The 21,588-nt window shown below is 44.7% G+C and overlaps 1 long non-coding RNA gene across 3 annotated transcripts in view; it reads left to right on the top strand.

Moving 5' to 3' along the window:
• LOC141421494 (uncharacterized) overlaps positions 1-16,273 on the top strand; it is a 36,664-nt gene extending 20,391 nt beyond the window's left edge. For all 3 annotated transcript variants that reach the window (XR_012446049.1, XR_012446048.1, XR_012446047.1), the window contains 2 exons: positions 12,401-12,576; positions 13,241-16,273. This is a non-coding gene — a long non-coding RNA (uncharacterized lncRNA). The remainder of the gene's footprint in view (positions 1-12,400; positions 12,577-13,240) is intronic.
• Positions 16,274-21,588: the final 5,315 nt, after the last annotated feature.

Here is a 21,588-nt window from a genome sequence, read left to right as displayed (position 1 = left end):
CCCCTGGTAATGGGTGAGCCTGGCATTCGTCATCCATTTCCCAGGGGGTTGTTTAAGGATTCCCTCCACCGGGTGAGGGGCCGTTACCCAGAGGGCCTGTCCAAAGGTTAGTTTATCGGCTTCTCTCACCAGCACGGCAATGGCCGCTATGATGCGGAGGCAGGGGGGCCATCCTGCCGCTACTGCGTCTAATTTCTTGGAAAAGTATGCCACTGGTCTCTTCCAGGGACCTAGCTGTTGGGTCAAGACTCCTTTGGCTACCCCCTTTTTCTCATCTACAAACAGAGTGAATGGTCTTGTAGGATCTGGCAAGGCTAAGGCAGGGGCCTGCAAAAGAGCGTCTTTTAGCTGATCAAAGGCCTGTTGTTCTCTCTCTCCCCAACTCCAATCTGGAGCTTCTTTGGTGGCCTCATATAGGGGTCTGGCTATTTCCGCAAATCCTGGAATCCAGAGTCTACAGAACCCCGCGGAGCCCAGGAATTCTCTCACCCCCCTAGTGGATGTCGGGGATGGGATAGCCAGAATAGTCTGTTTCATGGCATCAGTCAGCCACCTTGCCCCATCTGCAATCCGATAACCCAAATATGTCACTGACCTTTTACAGATGTGAGTTTTCTTGGCACTTGCCCGATACCCCAGCTCACCTAATTCCGTTAGCAGGTGTTCAGTAGCCTTGATGCACTCCTCTCGGGTTTCTGCCGCTAACAGTAAGTCATCAACATACTGTAATAGAGTGACTCGTGGGTGGCTCCGACGAAAAGGTTCCAGGTCCTGGCTCAGGGCCTCATTAAACAGGGTGGGAGAGTTTTTAAATCCTTGCGGCAGTCTGGTCCAAGTGAGCTGTCCGGATTGGCCCCCATCTTCTTGCCATTCGAAAGCAAATAGCGGCTGACTAATTTCTGACAATGGAATGCTGAAGAAAGCATCTTTCAAATCAAGGGTTGTATACCATACTTGCGAGGGGGGTAGGTGGCTGAGCAAGGTATAGGGATTCGGAACGGTGGGATGAATGTCCTCCGTCCGCTCGTTTACCTTTCGTAGGTCTTGCACAGGCCTATAGTCCCCGCTTCCCGGCTTTCGGACGGGGAGCAGAGGAGTATTCCAGGCAGACTGACAAGGTCGCAGTACTCCTTCCTTTATTAGCCTGTGGATATGAGGGGCTATGCCTCTTCGGGCCTCCTCAGGCATAGGATACTGTTTCACCCGAATGGGGAGAGCAGAAGCCTTCAATTGTATAACTACGGGCGGGAGGTGTTTGGCGAGGCCGGTTCCCGCAGTCTCCGCCCAGGCCGTGGGAAATCTTTTTACCCAATGAGTCATGTCCCCTCCTGGTTCCTGTTGACTCTCAAACAGACGATGCTCGTCAGCCAATGATAGGGACAAGACATGAATCGGGCTCCCTTCTCGATCAGTCACAATTATTCCATCTGGTTCAAAATGGATATGGGCCCCTATTTTGGTGAGTAGGTCCCGTCCGAGCAGGGGAGCGGGGCTCTCAGGGACGACCAAGAAGGAGTGTGTGACCTGGTGTTTTCCTAAGTTCACCTTTCTTTTGGTAGTCCATGTACATAACTGCGTACCGGTGGCCCCCTGAACAACACTTGTTCGTGCCTTGTTCAAAGGTCCATGTGCCTTGTTTAAAACCGAATATTGGGCGCCGGTATCCACCATGAACCCCATCGGCTTCCCCTCCACATGCATTGTTACCCAGGACTCGGGGAGGGGGTCTGAGCCCCGTCTCCTTCAGTCCTCTTCTCCGGCTAGTAGGACTCTGGCCTGCTCTACTGCTCGTTCCCTTTCCCTGTTTTCCCCCGGTCTCCTTCCAAACCCTCTTCTTCCCTTTAACTTAGGACATTCTCTCTTCCAATGCCCCGTTTCCTTACAGTAAAAACAGTGTTCCTTATCCGGGGTCCTGGCGTGGCCCCCTCCTCTGGGTTGGTCCCGGACACCCGCTAGGAAAATACGAGCCATTTCTCTCTGTTGCTTTCGGTTTTCCTTAGCCTGGAACTCCCGGTCCTCCTTTCTCAATTTCTCCTGGGCTTCCCTGTCTTCCTTTCTCTGTCTTTCCTCCCTTTCTTCTGGAGTTTCCCTAGCGGTAAAGACCTTTTCTGCTACCTGTAGCATTTCCCTTATAGTCATCTCCCCTAAGTTTTCCTGTTTATTGAGTTTTCTCCTAATGTCTGGGGCTGCCTGATTAATGAATGAGAGTACCACAGCAGACCGGTGGAGGTCCGCCTCAGGGTCAATCGGGGTGTACTGACGGTATGCCTCATGGAGGTGCTCTAAGAAACCGGCTGGGCTTTCGTTTTCCCCTTGAATGACTGCTTTTACTTTTGCAAAATTGGTGGGCCTTCTAGCGGCCGCTCGGAGACCGGCCATAAGAGTCTGGCGGTAGATCCGAAGACGCTCCCTACCTTCTGTGGTCCCGAAATCCCAATCAGGGCGGCGTAGGGGAAAAGCCTCGTCTATGGCCGGTTGGAGAGTTGTGGGTCTCCCATTATCCCCCAAGACATTCTTCCTCGCTTCGTTGAGGATGCGCTCTCGTTCCTCCGTCGTAAAAAGAGTATTGAGCAGCTGATGACAGTCATCCAAGTGGGGCGGTGTGTATGCATGATGGACTCCAGGAGATCTATGAGACACTTGGGGTCTTCAGAAAAGGGCGGGTTCTGCGTCCTCCAGTTATATAGATCACTGGAGGAGAAGGGCCAGTACTGAAACTGTTGCCCTCCTCCCGGTCCCCCTTGGCCCACCATCCGGACTGGAAGTGTAGGGACAGTTTTCTCCCCCTGTGTTGATGAGGGGGGGCCCGTCTTCCCCCTCCCTTTCTCGGATCCCTCGGGGGCAAAGTCTTCGACCCATTCCTCCTCCTGCTGCCAGTCTTGTTGAGGAGGATGAGGAAATTTCCTCCTCCGGGGCACTGGCTTGGCCAGGGGGAGTCACGTATGGAGGCGGCCGATCTTCCTCTGCCCCTGCGAGGGATGGGTAAAGGGGGGAACTCTCTGGTAAGACCAGAGATGGTGAAGGAGATGCCCTAATTTGAGGACCGGTCAAGGTGGGAAGAGGAAGTTTTTCCTCCTCCTTTATGACCAAGGCGGGCGTGACTGGGGTTTTAGCCCCGGGGGCCGAACTGGAGGGGTGGGTCAGAAAAACTGTTAACCAAGGGGGAGGGTTCCTCACCAGATCCTCCCAAACCAAAATGTAAGGAACTTGGTCTGGATGGCCTCGATTGTCTGGCTGAAAAATGACTGCTTTAACCTTAGTGATCAGGTCTAGGGAGAGGGAACCTTGAATGGGCCACCCGACTCCAAAGGTGGGCCACTCTGCAGAACAAAAGGTGTCGAACTTACCTTTCTTGATGACCAGACCCGCATTTAAGGCCCTTTCTTTAACTTCTGGAAAGTGAGAAAGGATCAGAGACTTTGGGGTTGTTTGTCCCTGTCCCATTGTGGAAGGAGACTCAAACACCAAGAGAGATAGAACAAAAAGGGTAAAGGCAACAATAATTCCACACACACACAACACTCTCCAGCACTCGCTCGGACCGGTCCTTCTCTCACACTGGTGCGCACCCCATTCAACCTCCTCACCGTCCAACTGGGATATCAGGCCGAAAGGCGTCCACTTGACGGGTGGTCGGTCGACTAGCTCAATTAGTTCTTCACCTGGCGCCAGGGTTCCTAAAATGCTCGAGCCCAAATGAGAGGAAAGCCTCTCCCAATAGGACCCTGTGGTCCTCCTTGCAAGATTCCCAGAATGAATCTCCCTGGGGATTGGCCGAATCCCCGCTGCGGCCCAAATGGAACACTCAAGTTCCTCCAAATGAGGGTCTGGGATCCCCTCCCAACGCCTAGGACTTGGGATCGCCCCTGCTTTCTCGCAGGCAGGTTCTGTCTCTCGAGAAAATGAAATCTCGGTGGGACCTCCAAATGTTAGGACCCGGAATCCTATTCCCCCGAGAGACAGAGAGCCAGGCGTGAATGCAATCAACAAAGCAGAGTTTATTGGACTGGCTAGCCAGGGTCGAGCTCCCACACGGACACGCAGGACCGGTTAGGAAAGCAAGACCCTGAGCCTCTTAGGGGGAAATCTTATATAGACTGCAGTGGCGTGCATATTTTTGTTATCAACATTAGACAAGCAGGCAGAGCACATCCTGCACGTACTTCACATCTTGCTCGTACCTCACATCTTGCTCGTATCTCACATCTTGCATTCCTCACATTCTATATGCCCTAACTGAGCCCTGCCGCATTGCTTATCTTATCTACATGGGATGTTTGGTACTGGTTTCTCCAACAAGGGGGTTGGGGCCCGCTGAGACCTCATATTCCTTTCATTACTATCAGCATTCACTTAACAATGGGGGCCCCAACTTATCTTTCTGGACTTTTATCCTTTCCTAGAACTTGGTTTAATAACTGTCATCGTCCTGCTGTGGTTTTCAGTGCTTTGAGGAAGATCTTGCAGGAGGCAGGAAATGTCCTCACTCAGGCATAGAAGGCATTTACTTCCATTTAAGTAACACCTGCACAGCACCTGTTATGGGGCAGGCATTGTTCCAAGGGGCTAACACTTTCACCACATCCTCACTCAGGAGGAGAACAGGGCAGGCTAATTGCACTTCAGGAAAAATTCAAGGCACAGCAGTTTGCAAAGTTTTCTGTTTTTTATCTATTTTTTTAAAAAATAATTGAGTCTCTTCATGATTCTGGTCTATGACAATGTGTCTTCATGCCAGTTATTAATTTATTGCCTCTTACCTCCAAATTCACCCTTGAATACGTGCACTGTGATAAAGGAAGAGATTCCTTTAAGCTTCTGTCCTTTACATTGAGCGTAACGTTCAGCTTTCTCAATAGGGGGCGCTAGAGAGGCATCGCAGGGGGAACCAGACAGTGTACGTGTGGGGACATCTGGTGGTGTTCTGTCCCAAACATAGGCTCACAGCCCTGGCCCAGCATGCCAACCACTTATCACAGCTTCCTCTACACAGACTCCATGTGTTCCAGGCCGTGGGACTGCTGCCTCATGTCCCTCTAATTGCTTTCCCCTTCAAAGTTTTGTCTCCCATGGCCATTCTGATGCTTGGCTCTCCCAGTATGAACATCACCAGTCCTCCTGTCTCTGCCAGATCCTTCACAGCCTCTGCATGTCTGGAGACCAGCTCCAGCCTAGAAAGTCCAGCAAACTTGACTCGCACCCAGCATGCTACAACAGTGCCTTTTCCAGTGAGGACCCTCCCTCTCAAGTGCATCTTTCCTTGCCTATTCTCCATCAGTTCTAGAATGTTTTATAGAGTTCTCTTACATTTCAGTTACTCTCTGAGCTTACTGACTCTTTGTATGAAACTTCCCCTGTTTAAATCACAATTTGGTTTCTGCCTCCTGATTGGAACTAGATCAATACAGAAATCAACATTTAATTAGTACTTTGTATGTTCTGTGAAATTTACATAAGGCAACAATGGTGTGGGAGAGTGGGAAAAAGCAGGAGCTTTGGAAGGACATGGAGCTGTCTCTGAGTTCTGACTCCACCACTCATTAACCCTGTTGCACTTGGTGGAGGATGCTGTGTGCTGTTGAATCTCTTCAGGACCAGGGTTCAAATTCATGCAGCTGCTGACACTGCTGGCTGCTGACAGCTCATGATTCTTTCTTTTGAAAATTATTCTGTACTGCAGGAAACTGCAATGCCTTCAGTTACAACCACTCTGGGAAGAAATCCACACCCCACTGACTTCATCTGTGCATCTAGAATGGATTCCAGAAAGTCCTGTGGGACCTAGAGTTGCCATTGCGATTGCCTTGAATTTCTCCTTCTGTCTAACCCTGGTTTTCTTGCTGCTTCATAAAAATGATTTCTCATTCCTTAATAAGCTGATTGCATGCAAATCTCAGAGTGTGTTTTCCAAGAACCTGAATTGCAGCAATAAGCTATTAAATGACTCTGAACTTCTGTTCCTTACGTCGGTGAAAGGAAGATGATAATTGCAAACATGTTACAATTATTTGTGGGGTTAAATAAGACAATCCATGCAAAATGTTTGGTAAAGTAACTGACATGCAGTACTCAAAGTAGGTTGTTAAGTTCATTAATACAACAAAGACATTATTGTCCCAGTTGACACACAAGGCAACTGAGGTTTAGACAATTTAAATAACTCACTTAGGTCACAGTAAATAGTGGAGCTGGGATTTAAACACATATATCCATAGATAGATAGATAGATAGATAGATAGATAGATAGATAGATAAATAGATAGATAGATAGATGATAGATAGGTGGATTGATTGATCTCTGTTACCTCTCTACGGTGCCTCCTTAAACTGCTCTTTGGTTCTGACTGGTAGAAGTTGTGATAAAAGTTTTGATTTGAATAAAAAGTTTGTAGAGGAGGAGGAGGAGGGCATAGAGAAACTTGTCTTAGAGGTTGATGAAAAATCAGCTTCAGAGACATCGGAGAAACCCACATGCACAATAGATCTGTGATAAACTCTTCTATGGGACTCAAATTAAGAAAACACAGCACTAGTGTTAGAGAAACACCCCCAAATCATTGCTTCGGTCTGCCAGTCACAAGGTGGAAAATGAAAAGGGGAAGCAATGTTCTTCCCAGCAATTTTAAAGGTTCTCAGAGTTATTTCTAACTCTGAGGAAAAGCCATTAGAATGTCATTCTTTATATAATTTGCAGAATACACAGGCAGTTTTTCTTATTCTTCTTTTACTCCAGGATAATGGAAGTAAAAATTCTCTTTGTAACAGACTCTTCTGAGCCCCTCTGGTTGAGCATATAGGAATATAAAATAAGGAGTGAAATGAAAAAGCTGTGGAATTGGCAACTCTAGGGCTGGAGATATAGCTCAGTGGTACAGGGCTTGCCTAGCATGCATGAGGCCTTGGATTCAATTCCCTAGAACCACACACACAAAAATCTCTGTCTGTTCTTTCAGAGACCCTACAGACAGCCAAACTCACTTCCAAGCTGGCTCTACCATTTTTCATTCCTACCAGCAATGAATGAGAGTTCCTGTCACACCACATCTGCACGGGCATTTGGTGTCATCAGTGTTCTGGATTTTCTGCTTTCCTGATAGTGGTATCGCACCCTTCTTTAATATGCATTTTCCTGATAACTTGATGGGCCTCACTTTCCATATGCTTTCGTACCATCTGTAAATCTTTGGTAACATGTCTGCTAAGGTCAGTGGCCCATGTTTTTAACCAGGTGGTTGGTGTTCTTTCTGTCGCGTGTTTAACAGTTCTTTGTGTATTTGGGAGAGCAATTCTGTATCAGGTAAGTCTCCTGCAAGCATTGTCTCTCATTCTGTGACTTGTCTTCCCACTCTCTTACCCTTGTCTTTCAAGGAGCAGGAAGTTTTAGTTTCAATGAAGTTCAGTTTATCAACTATTTCTGTCATGGATTGTGCTTTGGTGTATTTTTAAAAAGTCACGCCATACCTAAGGTCATGAAGACCTTTTCCTCTACTACTTTCTAGGACTTTTATACTTTTTTGTTTTTACATTTAGGCCTATGATATATTTCGAGCTAAGTTTTGAAGGTTGTAAGGTTTGTGTCTAGATTTATTTTTTACATGTGACGTTCTGCTGTTTGAGCACCACCTGCTGGAAGACTGACTTTGTGGTGGTGTATTTTTTGCTCTCCTTTTGTCGGTTGACTATATTTTGTGGGATTACATTTTGGACTCTTATCTGTTCCACTGATATATTTATCTATTCTTTAATATCACACTGTCTAATTGCTATAGCTTGATAGTAAGTTTTTAACTCAGATAGCTCCAGTCTTCCAAGTTTGTTCTTCTATATGGGATTGGCTACTCCAGGTTGTTCAAATTTTCATATGAACTTTAGAATCATTTGGTCAAAATCTATAAAATAAATTGCTAGAATTTTGACTGGGATTGCATCGAAGCTATGAATCAAGTTGGGAATAATGGATATCTTGGAAATATTGAGTCTTCCTATCTAGGTATATGGACTTGCTCTCTATTTATTTAGTTCTTTTATTTCCTTCAAAAGAGTTTTGTAGTTTTCCTCATATAGCTCTTGTATGTATTTTGTTAGACTTATACCGAAGTATATAATTTGGGGGGATGCTAACATAAATGTTACTATGTTTGTTTTTGTTTTTTATATTTTTTTGATTGTTGTGCTGGGTTGGGGGTACACTGTAGCATTGACAAATTTCTTACAGTATATCAAATATACTTGAATTCACCTCCTCCACCACTGTTCTTTATTTCTCCTCCCCCCAATCCTGGAATAGGTTCAATAAGTCTCATTTTTTTCAATTTACATACATGTGTACGCAGTATTTACACCATAGTCACCCTCCCATGCCCTTTCTCCACCTCCTCCCTCCTCCCACTAGTACCAACTCCCCCCCCCCATGCAGGACCTATTCTGCCCTCCTGTTCTCTGATTTTGTAAAAGAAAAAAATTGCATTTCATTTGTGTTTTTAGCTTTGAATTCCATTAATTCATTGCTGGTATATAGAAAGAGATTGATTTTTATATTCTTATATCCTGCAAACTTGCTATTAGTTCCAAGAGTTTTTTTTAATAGATTCTTTCTTTGTTTATTTTTCTCTTTCTGTTTTTTTTTTTTCAATGCTGGTGAGCAAACTCAGGGCCTTGTGCATGCTAGGCAAGTGCTGTACCACTAAGCAATGTCCCCAGACCCTTTTATAATGAGTTCCCACAGATTTTTCTACATAGACAATAACATCATCTGTGAACAAGAAGAATTTTATTTCTTCCTTCCCAATGTCTTTTTTTTTCCTTTTCTTGTCTTATTGCATTAGCCTGGCCTTCCAGTAAGCTGTTGAAGAGGAATGCTGAGAGGGCATGGCCTTGCCTTGTTCATGATCTTAGCAGAAAGCCTTTGGGTTTCTCAGAGGTATAGGCTCTCTTTGTAGGTATTATGAAATTGAGGAAGTTCTGTTTGTTGGATCATTTCATCAAGGTTATCAAACTTGTAGACTTAGAGTGTTGCTCATAGTATTCCATTATCATCCTGTTGAGGTACGTATGATCTGTAGTGATGTCCCCTCTTTCATTTATGACCTTAATAGCTTTTTTTTTTAAGTTAGCTCAGCTAGAGGTTTATTGATTTTATTGTGCTTTACATAGAACCAGCCTTTAGTTTCATTGGTTTTCGCTACTGGTTTCCTGTTTTCAATTTCATTGATCTCTTCTCTAATTCTTATTTCTTTTCTTCTGGATACTTTAGATTTACTTTGTTCTTTCTTTCCTAGTTTCCCAATATAAGCACATAAATAATTTATTTTTGATCATCCCTTTATTTAATGTATGAATTTGATGTTATAAGTTTCCCACTAAGAATTGCTTTTGCTGCACCTAAAATTTTCACAAATTATGTTTTCATTTTTATTTAGTTAAAAATATTTGAAATTTCCTTAAGATTTATTCTTTGATCCATGAGTTATTTAGAAACGGTCTGTTTAATTTCTACATATTTTGGGATTGTTAAATTCTTTCTGTTCCTGACCTCCAGCTTAACTCCCCTGAGATCTGAGAGTAGATGATATATGATTTCTAGTCCTTTCAATTTGTTACGGAGTATTTTATAGCTCAGAGTGTGGTCTATCTTGACGAATGTTTCACGTGAGTTTCAGAAGCCATGTGTAGTCTGTCACTGAATGGAAGTCTATGGATGTCAATCATAGCCAGTCAATTAATGTACTAATCAAGTTCAGCTATGTCTTGAATTCTGCTGTTGGATCCATGTCCGTGTCTGACAGATGGATAGTGAGACTACTCATGATAGTGGATTCACTCACTGACCCTTAATGTTTGTTAGTTTTTGCCTTACATAGCTTGATCCTGTACTGTTAGGCACATACATTTTAAGGATTCTGTGTCTTCTTGGAAAACTGACTCCTTCATCATTATGTAACACTCTTCTTTATCCTTAGTAACTTTCTTTGCTTTGAAGCATGTGGCTAAAATTAATATCTCTATCTCTACTTTCTTTTGATAACTGCCAGCATGACATATTTCTCCATCCATTTACTTTTAATTTATATTTGTCTTTATATTTAAAACAACTTTCTTAAGTTTTGAGAAAGAAAAAGTTCTCTCCTTTCTTAGCATATCAGTTATTTTTGTTTTCTTTTTTTTCCTTTTACTATTTTTAGTGGTTTCCCTAGAGTTTTCAATATATATTTACAGCTAATTCAAGTTCACTTTGGAAGAATACCTCACTGGTAGTGTGAGTACCTTATAATGCCACTTCCCTCATCATGCCCCTTGCGTGAATGTGACCATCATTTCACTTACATAAAAGCATACAGAAGCACATATGCAGTACATCTGTAAGGTATATATGTAAAGTTACAAGACCGAATACATCGCTATTATTATTTTGGAAGGTTTTGTCTATTAGGTACATTAAGGTAAAAATACTCTGAGTCAGGCATGGTGGCTGCTGCCCATAATCCCAGCACTCAGGAGACTGAGGCAGGTGAATCACAAGTCTGTGTGGGCTACATAGCAAGTTACAGGTCAGCCTAGACTGCATAGAAAGACCATGTCTTAACAAAAAAGAAAAAATACATATGTTTATGTTTTTATTTCCCCTTTACTTCCTTCATCAGCGTTCTTCCTTCCTTCATGGAGAGCTGGGTTTCTCTGAAGGACTTCTGACATTTTGTACAAGGAAGGTCTCCTGGCAACAAATTCCTTCACTTCACGTTTCTCTGTGAAAGCCTTTGCTGGTTTAATTTTGAATGTCTGTCAGAGGCTCAAGTATTAAAGATTTGGTTCCCAGCTTGACAGTATTTGGAAGTTGTGGTAACTAGGAGGTGGAGCCTAATAGGAGTTGCTTAGGTCATTGGGAACCTTGCAGGGGATTGTGGGAACCTGGCCCCTCCTCACTCTCTTGTTTTCTGGCCCTGCCACACACTCCTTCCATGATGTGCTGCCTCACCATAGCCAAAGTAACAGAACCAATTGAGCATAAACTGGAACCTTCAAAACTGTGAGCCAAAACAAACCTTTCCTCTTCACAGGTTGATTATATCAGGTGTTTTGTTACAGTAACAGAAATCTGACTAACTATTTCCCCTTCACTTTTTTTTTTAGTACTGGGGTTTGAATTCAGGACCTACACCTTGAGCCACTCCACCAGCCCTTTTTTGTGAAGGATTTTTTTGAGATAGGATCTTGTGGAACTATTTGCCTGGGCCGGCTTTGAACCGTGATCCTCCTGATCTCTGCCTCCTGAGTAGCAGGGATTACAGGAGTGAGCCACCAGCACCTGGCCTCCTTCCCTTTTAAAGGATAATTTTTCAGGGTGTAATAAGGAAAAGGTGTAGGAGGGTAAATATGGTGGAACCCATGAACCCATGTATCAAAATGAAAAAAGAGATCTGTTGAAATAATTATAAGAATGGGAGAAGAGGGAATAAAGGAGAATGATGGTGGGGGTAAATTTAACTAAGATACATTATAAGCACTTATGTAAATGTCACAGTGTACCCCCAGTACAACAATAATATGCTAATAAAAATAAATTAAAAAGAGAAAAAAAATTCAGGATGTAGAATTCTCAGTGTGTAGTATGTGTGAGCACAGGTGTGTACTTCTCTCTACACATTTCAGTCCTCTCTCTTGCTCACATGGTTTCTAAGGAGAAGACAAAAGCAATCCCTATCTTCACTTATCTATAGATAAATTGTTTTTTTCTTTTAATTTCTTTATCTTAGCTTGTCTACAGTTTGAAAATGAAATAATCTAAGTGTGGGGTTTTTTTTTTTTGGCATTTGTCCTATTCGGTGGTCTCTGGGCTTCCTGGGTGTATGGCTTTTGTGTATATCATTGATTTGGGGAAAGCCTCATTCTGCAGTGCTTCAAAATATTGCTTCTATCCCTTTCTGCCTTTATTCTCCTTCTGGCATCCCATTACTACACATTTGTGGTGCTCTCACTGTGTATTTTTTGCTCTGTTTGTTTTTTGTCTTTGTTCCCCAGCTTTTCAGTTTTAGAGTTTTCTATTGATAGACCTTCAGGCTCAGAGTTTCTTTCCTGAGCTGTGTCCCATCTACTAAAAATCCCATCAAAAGCCAGGCATCCTGGCTTATACCTGTAATCCCAGCACTTGGGAGACTGAGGCAGGATGATTGAAAGTTCAAGGCCAATGAGACCTTGTCTCAAAAAAAACCCAGCCCCCCCAAAAGCCCATCAAAGTCCTTCTTCATTGCTGTTACAATGTTTTTCACCTCTAGCATTTTTTTTTGGAAGTACTGGAGTTTGAACTCAGGACTTCATGCTTGCTAGGCATGAAGTAGAATGCTACCACTTGAGTCACACCCCCAACTCAAATATAATTTATTTTATTTTATTGATGATGTTGCAGGAAGGCAGGGAAGGAGGAAGAGAGATTAATGAGTGCTACAGTGAAACAAAGAAAAACCGGAGTTGGAGAATGTTCCATGAAGGAACTCACTCAGGGTGGACAGCTCCGGAGACCACCCTGGCCCAGCATTTTTATGTCCCCAAGCTCTCCAGCATAAGTAAGACAGTATATAAAAGGTATAGTCTGTGTGCCAGAAACAATCCCCAACATTTGCTGGTGTTTGTCTGCACCTTCTCAGGTTGGATAAAAGCCTTCCCCACTCGGACTGAGAAATCCCAAGATGTGGCCAGGTGCCTGTTAAAGAAAGTTATCCCTTGATTTGGAATACCTGTTGCTATTGGGTCAGACAATGGGCTGGCCTTTTTTGGCTGAGGTGGTACACTTGATGGCTAAGGGCTTTAAAATAATTTGGAAGGTACACACGACCTACTGCCCCCATAGTTCAGGCAAAGTAGAATGTATAAACAGGACTCTAAAACTGTAATTGGAAAAATTATATCAGGAGACCACCTACAATGAGATCATTACTGCCCATAGCCTCACCGAATGGACGGGTCCCTCCCCTTTTGAAATTCCTTTTGGGCATCCACCCCCTTTAGTCAAGGGCCAGCAAGGAGACTTAAGAAAATAGGTGACCTCACCCTAAGACAGCAGATACAGGCCCTTGGATTGACTCTCTCGAAAATCAATAACTGGGTAAAAGAGAGACTCCCTCTTAACCTGACAACTCCCATGCACCATTATAAACTGGGGGATGCTGTTTGGGTAAAGGAATGAAATGTTCAACCACAAAGCCCCACTGGAGGGGTCATTTTGTTGTTTTGTCCACCCTCACCACAGCTAAAGTAGCAGAGATCATGGATCCACCACAGCCAAGTGAAGCCAGCTTCCCTCAAATGGGAGTGCATCTCTGACCCAGCCTCACCGTACAACACCTGTGCCATTCCCCGACAGGACCCTGCTTCCCAGGAGACAACAGGAGACCACAGACAACAAGACATCAGCCCTGCTCTGGTCACTTTGGAAGCTGACTAGTCGACACACGGCAGAAGCTTGAGGAGTCACTCATCTCACCTTTGAGGTTGAGTCCCTTTTGTATATTCTTCTTGCTAATCTTGGCCAGCTCTCTACCTGGAAACCCCCAGGCTTTCGACTGTGACTCATGTATGTGCACTACCTGAGCAGGGAGTGCTGTTACCAAAACTGGTTTTCCATGTTTATTATTCTTGTGGAGGCAGCACGGTTGGGTCATGCATCCACAGCCACACCGCCTACTCAGTGTGCTTTCGTGATGGTCAGTATATCTGTTTTGACCCATCTGTCACCCTCAAGAGCAATGGCCAGAGGTCCAAACCTTCACCAGCACTGGGAAGCGCGTTAATTACATCGGGGTTAATGACCCCAGCAAACCTGTGTCTGCAATAGCTAAAAACACTGGACCTTAGAGGCTAGCCTAGAAAAGAACCTATAGGTTAAATGACAAGTATATATCCCCAAAAGATAACAGTGGGACATCCAGTTGTGCATACTATGAACAACTCTACTGCCCTTATTGGGGTTGGGAAAGGTGGGCAACTTGGCCTAAAAGGGAGGTCCGTACCTCACATGGAACTGCCGCTCTTTTACAAAAAAGGGAAAGCAACCCCCCGACTGCACTCTTGGTGCCTGTACCCCTGTCAATTTCACTATTTTCAACCTCAATGAAAGAGGCTAAAAAGTTGGGGAAAAAAAGTTTAGCATTTTAATCTATAAGAAGGGAACAGACCCCTGTACTTTGCTGCATTTTCAGCTCACCGTGCTCGTGAGAACTCTGGTCTTTCACTCTTTTAGGAGGAGATACAAAGTGAGTTTCCCACCTCAGTTACTACCAAGAGTCTGCTCCTCTCACTGCTGATCCGTAACACCAACTCTGAATGTAACTTCATGTTATGTTTGTGGAGGAGTGAATATGAGAGACCATTGGCCATGGGAGGCAAAAGAGCTAAACCCACAAGAGCCCTTTAATAAAACCACGGGGAGAGCATTTGGCTCCTAAAAACCTCTATTATTGGGAATTACTGTATCTCCCGTCCAAAAGGCCAGTTCTCCACCCCGGTTGGGGACTTGATCTGCTTGGGACAATAGTTTTACAAAGACATTACTCAGGAGACTCAGTGGTGGGAGGCTCCCAATCACACGGAGCCCCAACCTCACCTGCTGACTAACTTCCCTAAATTTACAGTAGCCTAGAATAATCTCAATCTGAGTAGCTGCTGTTTACAGATTGATGATTTTTGAAAAAGGTCATTAAAGAGATTACTGACGAGATAAAAAAGCTTGCCCACGTCCCCATGCAGACCTGAAAGGGATGGAGTCCAGTGATCTATTCGGGGGCTAGTTCTTAAGCCTAGGTGGTTTCAAGACCTTAATAGGGACAAAGTTCCTCATGCTTGATGTTACCCTGCCTAATCCCCCTGGTACTGCTGTCTTTATCAAGATGATGCTCTTTAACCCAGAAGTGGATCCGGGCATCAAAGAGAGGAACGTGGCAGGAATGCAGGGAGGGGGAAGAGAGATTAATGAGCTCCCCAGTGAAACAAAGAAAAACCAGAGTTGGGAATGTTACCTGGAGACCAGAGAAGGGTCGCCTCACCCCAGAGGTTAAAGCAGCCAGTGAAATAACACGTGATTGTGTATGGGACAAGCTGTTTTCCCCCCACCCCCACCAACTTCTGTAACCTGCTTTAAATGGTATATAAGAAAAGCCCCCTTTGTTCTCAGGGCTCAACCTTTGGACATAAGTCTGCTGAGTTGCTGCCTGCTTGCTTAATAAACTTGCTTCCAGAAAGCTTTGGTGCCCTCTCAGTCTTTGACTGAGCCCTCCTGCAACAGTGGAACTGGGATTTGAACTCAGGACTTCGCCCATGCCTTCATGGTTCTTTCCTAGGATTTCTATCTCTCTGCCTACATTGCTCATCTGTTCTTGCATGCAGTCTACTTCATCTGTCCCTCTATGTCTAATTCTGATGCTTGCTCTGAGTGTCTCTTAAATGTGTGGCTTTTGCCTTTGTAACTTTTTCCTGATAGCTAGGCATGATGAACCAGGTGAAAGGAGCTGCTGTGAATAGGTCTTTAGGAATGTGGACGTGAGGTGTTGGGGAGAGACAGAGTTCTACAGTCCTAGGGTTGGGGCTGAGTCTTTCAATAAACCTGTCCCTCTGGACTATGAGCTCGTGAAGTGTTTTTTTTTATTTTTATTTTTTTTCTCCCCTTTGGGAGGGGCAACAGGATGGCTAGGACTAGCTGGTGCTGGCCATTTCCCTTTCTACAGGTAGGTTAGGCTCTGGCTGGCTAGAGTCCCTGGAAGGTAAGGACAGAAGGCACCAGTAAGTCTCACAATGGTTCTTTTTCCCTACCAGTGCTGGAAAGCACTAGAGGGTTTCGCTTTGATGTTCACTGTGAGAACCAGGTCAAGCTCCTGGGGGTGTGGTGCCCGGATAGCTGCTCCCCCCACCAACCACCCTGTGGAGCGCTGAGCCTCCAGCAAGTCACCAATTACAATTCAGGTTCCCCTACCTTGTCCTGGTTCCCATGCCAGTTCTTGCTAATTCAGCACTGAAGCCGGGAGCCTCTGCTGCCTCTCCAAGCTCCCTGTGTCCTCGCTTCTCTTGCAGATCCAAGAGGAGCTGTCAATTCTCCAGTCTGCTCAGCTTTTGACTGTTGTTAGGACACATGTAACTAGAAACCAGAAGTCCATCTTGGTGTTTTAAAAATAAGAAAACAAAATAAATCTATTAAAAGGGGACTTCATACAAAAAAATTTATGAAACACCAAAACAACGGAAACATGATACAGTCATTAAAATAGTAAGTTATGTTTTTAAAGTTGAAAAAGCAGTATATATAACAGGTCCTATCTGGGTGTTGATACCAGAGGGAGGCAGAAGCTATAAGGAAAGGTGTGGGAGGGTGAATGTGGTGGAGATATTATGTACTCATGTATGAAAATGAAAAATGAGACTTGTTGAACCTATTCTAAGAAGGGATAAAGAGAATGATTGAGGGGGTGAATTTAAGATATAGTGCAAGCACTTTTGTAAATGTCACAATGTACCCCCAGTACAACAATAATATAACAATAAAAATAAAATTAAATTTAAAAAGCAGTATATGTAGTGGGATCCCATTTTGGTGTGTGTGTATATTTTCAAAAATTGCAGGCATTTCTATAAGAATTTGATGTAATGAAAGTCTCAGAGGACTTACTCTGACTTGTACATTTTCGGGTGACTACATTTTATTTTTCACATCACTTCACGGATTTTACAAAATGTGTATAATGATCATATGTGACTCATGTCATTAAATTAGTAAAGTGGGTTTTATAGAAGAGATTCAAAAGCCCTCATTGGTAGAGTAGCTCTGTCTGATTTGCTGAACTACACTTGATGCCATTCTAGGAATGATGTCATCTACCTGTGACACACATTTCCCCTCAGAAAGCTCTCTGTGGAATCAGACGTGTTCTGGCAGACAGGGGAAAGTCTCAACCCCAATTTACTTTCCTGTTGGTCTCATTCACCTGATTCAGAGCCCAGTTGATCGGATAACCTTGGGAGCTTGGTCAAGTAAGTTTGATACCTGTAACGATTCCTTGACCTTCAGAGAGCTGTCATACGCATGGGTCATGTGATCAAGAACCTTTGTAAACCAGAGCAGAGAGAATTGTTCTAACACCGAGATCAACTGGAACTGGATTCCAGAAAGAAGAAAAGCATTTTATGTTCTCACACACACATGCTTTCTCTTGCCTCTTAGATATTTCCCTTTGTCTCAAAAGCCAAGAACTTGGACCTGAACTTAGCACATGCATGGGGAGAACGCAGGTGACTGATCACACCCATTTCTATACTCTTCAATACTTTTTGTAATGGTCTTTCTTGTATATTTGAAATCTTGAGTTATATTGCTTATTTTTTCCAAATCCGTTTGGAAGAAGGAATCTGTTTCTGGGGAGTTCAAGACAACAAAGAAACCATAATCTTGGGAGATACAGAGTCAGCCTGACTGGCAAGGAGGCTCCATGGTAGTTACAAAGTCAGGGACAGCAGGCCCTGCAGGCAGAGTTGGGGTCTGGCTGTTTTTCTCACTGGTGAGACTCGGGGGAACATTCCTGGTGCTGCCCCAGTGCTGGAGGCTCAGGCCTCAGCTGCCAGGTGGGTTGAATATAGAGAGGGAGGAAGATGCCTGTGCCAAGGCTGGCATCTCTCCAACATCGGGAGGCCGGCAGACAGAATCCACCGGTGCTGGCTGAGGTCTGGATGGAGGCCTCAGTCTACCACTTGGACAGTAAGTCTGTGGCTCCAGCCCTGTCCTGTCCACACCTTTCTCTCCAGGGACTCTGATCCTTCAACAATTGTTAGAAATAAGACCCCTGAAGACCACTGGAGTCACAATTGAAGACAAAGAAATGGAGAGTTGTTTCAGAAAGGCAAAATTTACTTTTTCAGAAGGTGCATGGGCCCATGGGCACAGCACGCACAAAGGGGCAGGCAGTCTGTCCGTCCTTATATTCCTGATAAGACTGACCCTGCCTCTTGACCTAGATTGGGCCAGATCAAAAGTTCACAATCTTCTCGATTGGCTGAAGTTCTATACTAACTTGGGGGAGGGGTTAAGATACACAGCATAGAGGGCAATTTTTGAGGGCAAAGGGGCTTAGCAAGAATCCAGAACAAGAAGCTGGAACTACAGACAATGGAGGTAACTAAAATGGCGACACACACTTTGACAGATAAGACTGCTTCCTCACAAGTGACCCATGACACTTTTGCCCATCTGCCAGTTCATCCAGCCTCCTCTTCCCACCGCTGCCTCCTGTCCAGCCTCTCTCAAGGTTCAAAGTGTCACTTAGTGCCCTGTGATGGAGGCTGCTGTGTGCTTCCTGGTCAGAGGAGCTCTGCTGCTGGGAAGAGATTCTCCTGCCCTTTGGTTTCACTTCTCCCTTACCTGAGGGCTTTCTGCTACCTGCCTCTAAATCCCACAGCATTTCACACCAAGGCTCTCGCATAACCAGGCAGCAATGATGGCTGCCTCTCTAGTTTCTGTTTCAGATGTGGCCTGATAGTCTAGGCGGGGAGACGCCAAGGCCTCAGTCCAGGTTTAACCCCAGGGTCAGGGTGACCTTGGGTGGACCAACTATCTCTTCAGGTCTTGGGTGTTCTTTAAAAATATTTGAGGGGATGAAGAAGGAGAAGAAGAAGAAGGAGGAGAAAAAGGAGGAGGAGGAGGAAAACGAGGAGGAAGAGGAAGAAGAGGAGGAGGGATAGATGAAAAGGACATTTGACAGCATAATGTTGGCCGTAGAACTCTGTTCCTTAACGTGTGTTACATAGATCACTAAATAAATGCATGGGATATTAAGAAGTGACAGGAGAAAAGATGTTTCTGTGGTCAAATGATGTTAATGAATGCTGGATTAAACAAAGCAAAGCGAGTTGCCGTGCCATGGAATTTTTAGTTCCTTCGACATAATTGCTCATGTAAAATGTCTGGGAGGGAAGCTATTTAAATACTGAGTAATGTGTTCACAGAGCCCCTTGAGGGGCTTTGGGTCACACGATCACTTCAGAAACATGACAACAGCAGTCTTGTGTATTTTGTTCTTTCTCTCAACCTTAGCGCTCCAGCACCACCTGGAAGGGACTTGAGAGTAGTTTTTGATGGAAGAATAAACACACGGAAGCCCTGCCTTACACACATTAGGAATTCAATCATACTAAGTTTACCTGATTCATCAAAGTCGCTTCAAATAGGCAACTCTACTTCTAGCAACTCTATATGGCCACTCCTCCACCCACCCCGACTTCACCCAGTCCATAAACCTCAGTGCTCAGCAGGTCAGGTGGGTCTCCTGGAGCACAGTGACTCAGCGCAGACAGAGGGTCACTGCAGATGAGCAGTTGGAAGGACACCTAGAACTGAGAGACCCAGTTATCCTGCTAGCTCTCACTTTTCCACCAGTGCTTACATGGCCCCATATCCTTCTGGCCACCCACCCTGTGCCTGACCCAGCCTGAGGCCTGAGGGTCTCTCGGATGATCACCAGAAAAGCTCCTAAGTTCTTGCCATCCAACTCCCAGGTGTCTCTGCATCTGTTCCATTCTCTTTTGAACATTTCACACATGGCCTTGAATGACTGACTCATGACATTTGGGCTGCAGCTTCACAGTGGCAACATTTGCACCCCCCACCACCACCACCAATTTCACATTGCCAGGAAAGTTGTTGAAAGGCCCAGCCATCTTGGGAGCCAGGACACACAGCTCATGGCTGGCCAGCCAGTGGGTGGATTGCCCTTGACCAAATTCCATCCCTAATTCCATTAGCCCTGCTCAAATGTCTTCCAGTTGGCAAGTTCCCTGAGATAGAATAGAACATGTACCTCAACACCCGCTGCTTTTGTCTTTGGGGTGAACAGTGGGGATGGCCCTACCAGGATGTGCACTTGGGAGCTGTGACATATCATGTTGTGTTCTCAGTCCAGAATTCCCAAGGCCTGTCCACAGCATCCCTTTTCTTTTGTATCAATTACCTTTTTCTGAGTAACAAATCAACCCCAAATTTAGCTGATAGAAGCAATAGGTGTGTATTTGATTCATGATCTTCAGGTCAGCTAAGGAGTTCAGGACCAGGCCAACTTGGCTGACCTTGGCTGGACTTACTCTGCATCTGTGGTCAGCTCATAGGTCAGCTGGGGCCACTGGTCTAGGATGGCCTCACTCACAGTGTGCCAAGAGGTTGCATGCCCACCATGGTGATGGGGCAACTGAGTCAGGTGTCTCTTTGTCTTTCATTCACCAACAGGCTAGTGTGGATTTGTTCATGCAGGAAGCACGGGATCCTGACCTGGCTCTACCTCACAGTTCTCTCTTCTGAATTCTTTTCCATCTGCCCTGATGCAGCTATAAGAGCGGGTCAACCTGCTCTTCAGTGCCACGTAATTTCTTTCCTTCTAATCCGCTAAAGAGTTGTGACCACAGATACTCCTTTCTGGGTTGTAGATTTAGTAAGTAAAAATATAGCACCCTGTTACTTTGAACATTAAATAAACAACAAAAATGTCTTCAGTGTAAGTAAGACCCAAATATTGTAAAAAAGCCAACTTATTCTACAAGTTTATTTGTTGTTTATCTCAAATTTAAGTTTAGATGGGTACCCTGTACTTTATCTGACAACAGGCCCCTTCTCAACCTAGAGGAGAGAGGGCGTTGACTAGCTTCTGGGTTAACCAATGACTCTCAGTAACCAGCAGAGGGCAGCACTAGTCTTTGGCGATGGGCAGTGGATGTGGGATCAATGTCTTTCCTCTCAGTGCCTCTCTCTAGGTAAAAGGTGTGTGATAAAAGATAGACTGAGGGTTCCTGTTATCTTAGGGATTCCAATTGCAATGAGAAACATCTTGCCTTCAAATGTGAAGCTAGCTGGGCATAGCATGGACTCATGGGATTCATTGTCACCTCACTAATCACACTCTAGATAATGAAGTCAAGGCACTTCTTAGTCCATGCTATCCTGATATCATTTGATCATGTAGGAACCTGAGCCTTTTTACATATTCACTCTGGTGGCCCACAGCTGTGTTGGGGACTTGGACTTGGGCACATGGCTTGAGGGTGCAGAACTGTCAGGCTAAAATGTCAGTACAAAAGACTGAAAACTCATCTCTGACTGTGTCCCCACCCAAGGCAAAGTTCAGCTGTCTCACTCACTTTCTGACTTCTCCATGTAACCACAGTAGCAGGTGAGTCGGGCTGAGTCCTGGAAGCAGGCTTGATCCATTTCTCTAACTTCTGGATAGGGTTTTCTTTTTCACATTCAGCATGGGGTGTGGGCTAACCACATTTCCTTTCTCACTGTTTCCTGCCTCTCCACCCACCTTCTCTGTTTTCTACCTCTCCACATTCCTTCATCTCCCATTCACCACTGACTTTCCATTATAGATCATCTTGGTGGTAAGTCCCAAGATTTGAATTTGGGTTTTGGGGAAATAAATCTCAGGTCTACATCAGGGAGTCCAACTTAACTAACCAAAGTTTTGTGAAAGGTCTTGTTCAAAGTCACAGCCAACAACAATAAACCTTGGGCTTCCTTTTCCCATTACTACTGGGGAACTGCTGGAGAGATTAGGACTGTGAATTGGAATGTGG

Source organism: Castor canadensis, chromosome 3 (assembly GCF_047511655.1).
Source record: "Castor canadensis chromosome 3, mCasCan1.hap1v2, whole genome shotgun sequence".
Lineage (NCBI taxonomy): Eukaryota > Metazoa > Chordata > Mammalia > Rodentia > Castoridae > Castor > Castor canadensis.
Note: the sequence above shows the minus strand (reverse complement) of the source record. Positions and strands in the feature narration are given on the sequence as shown.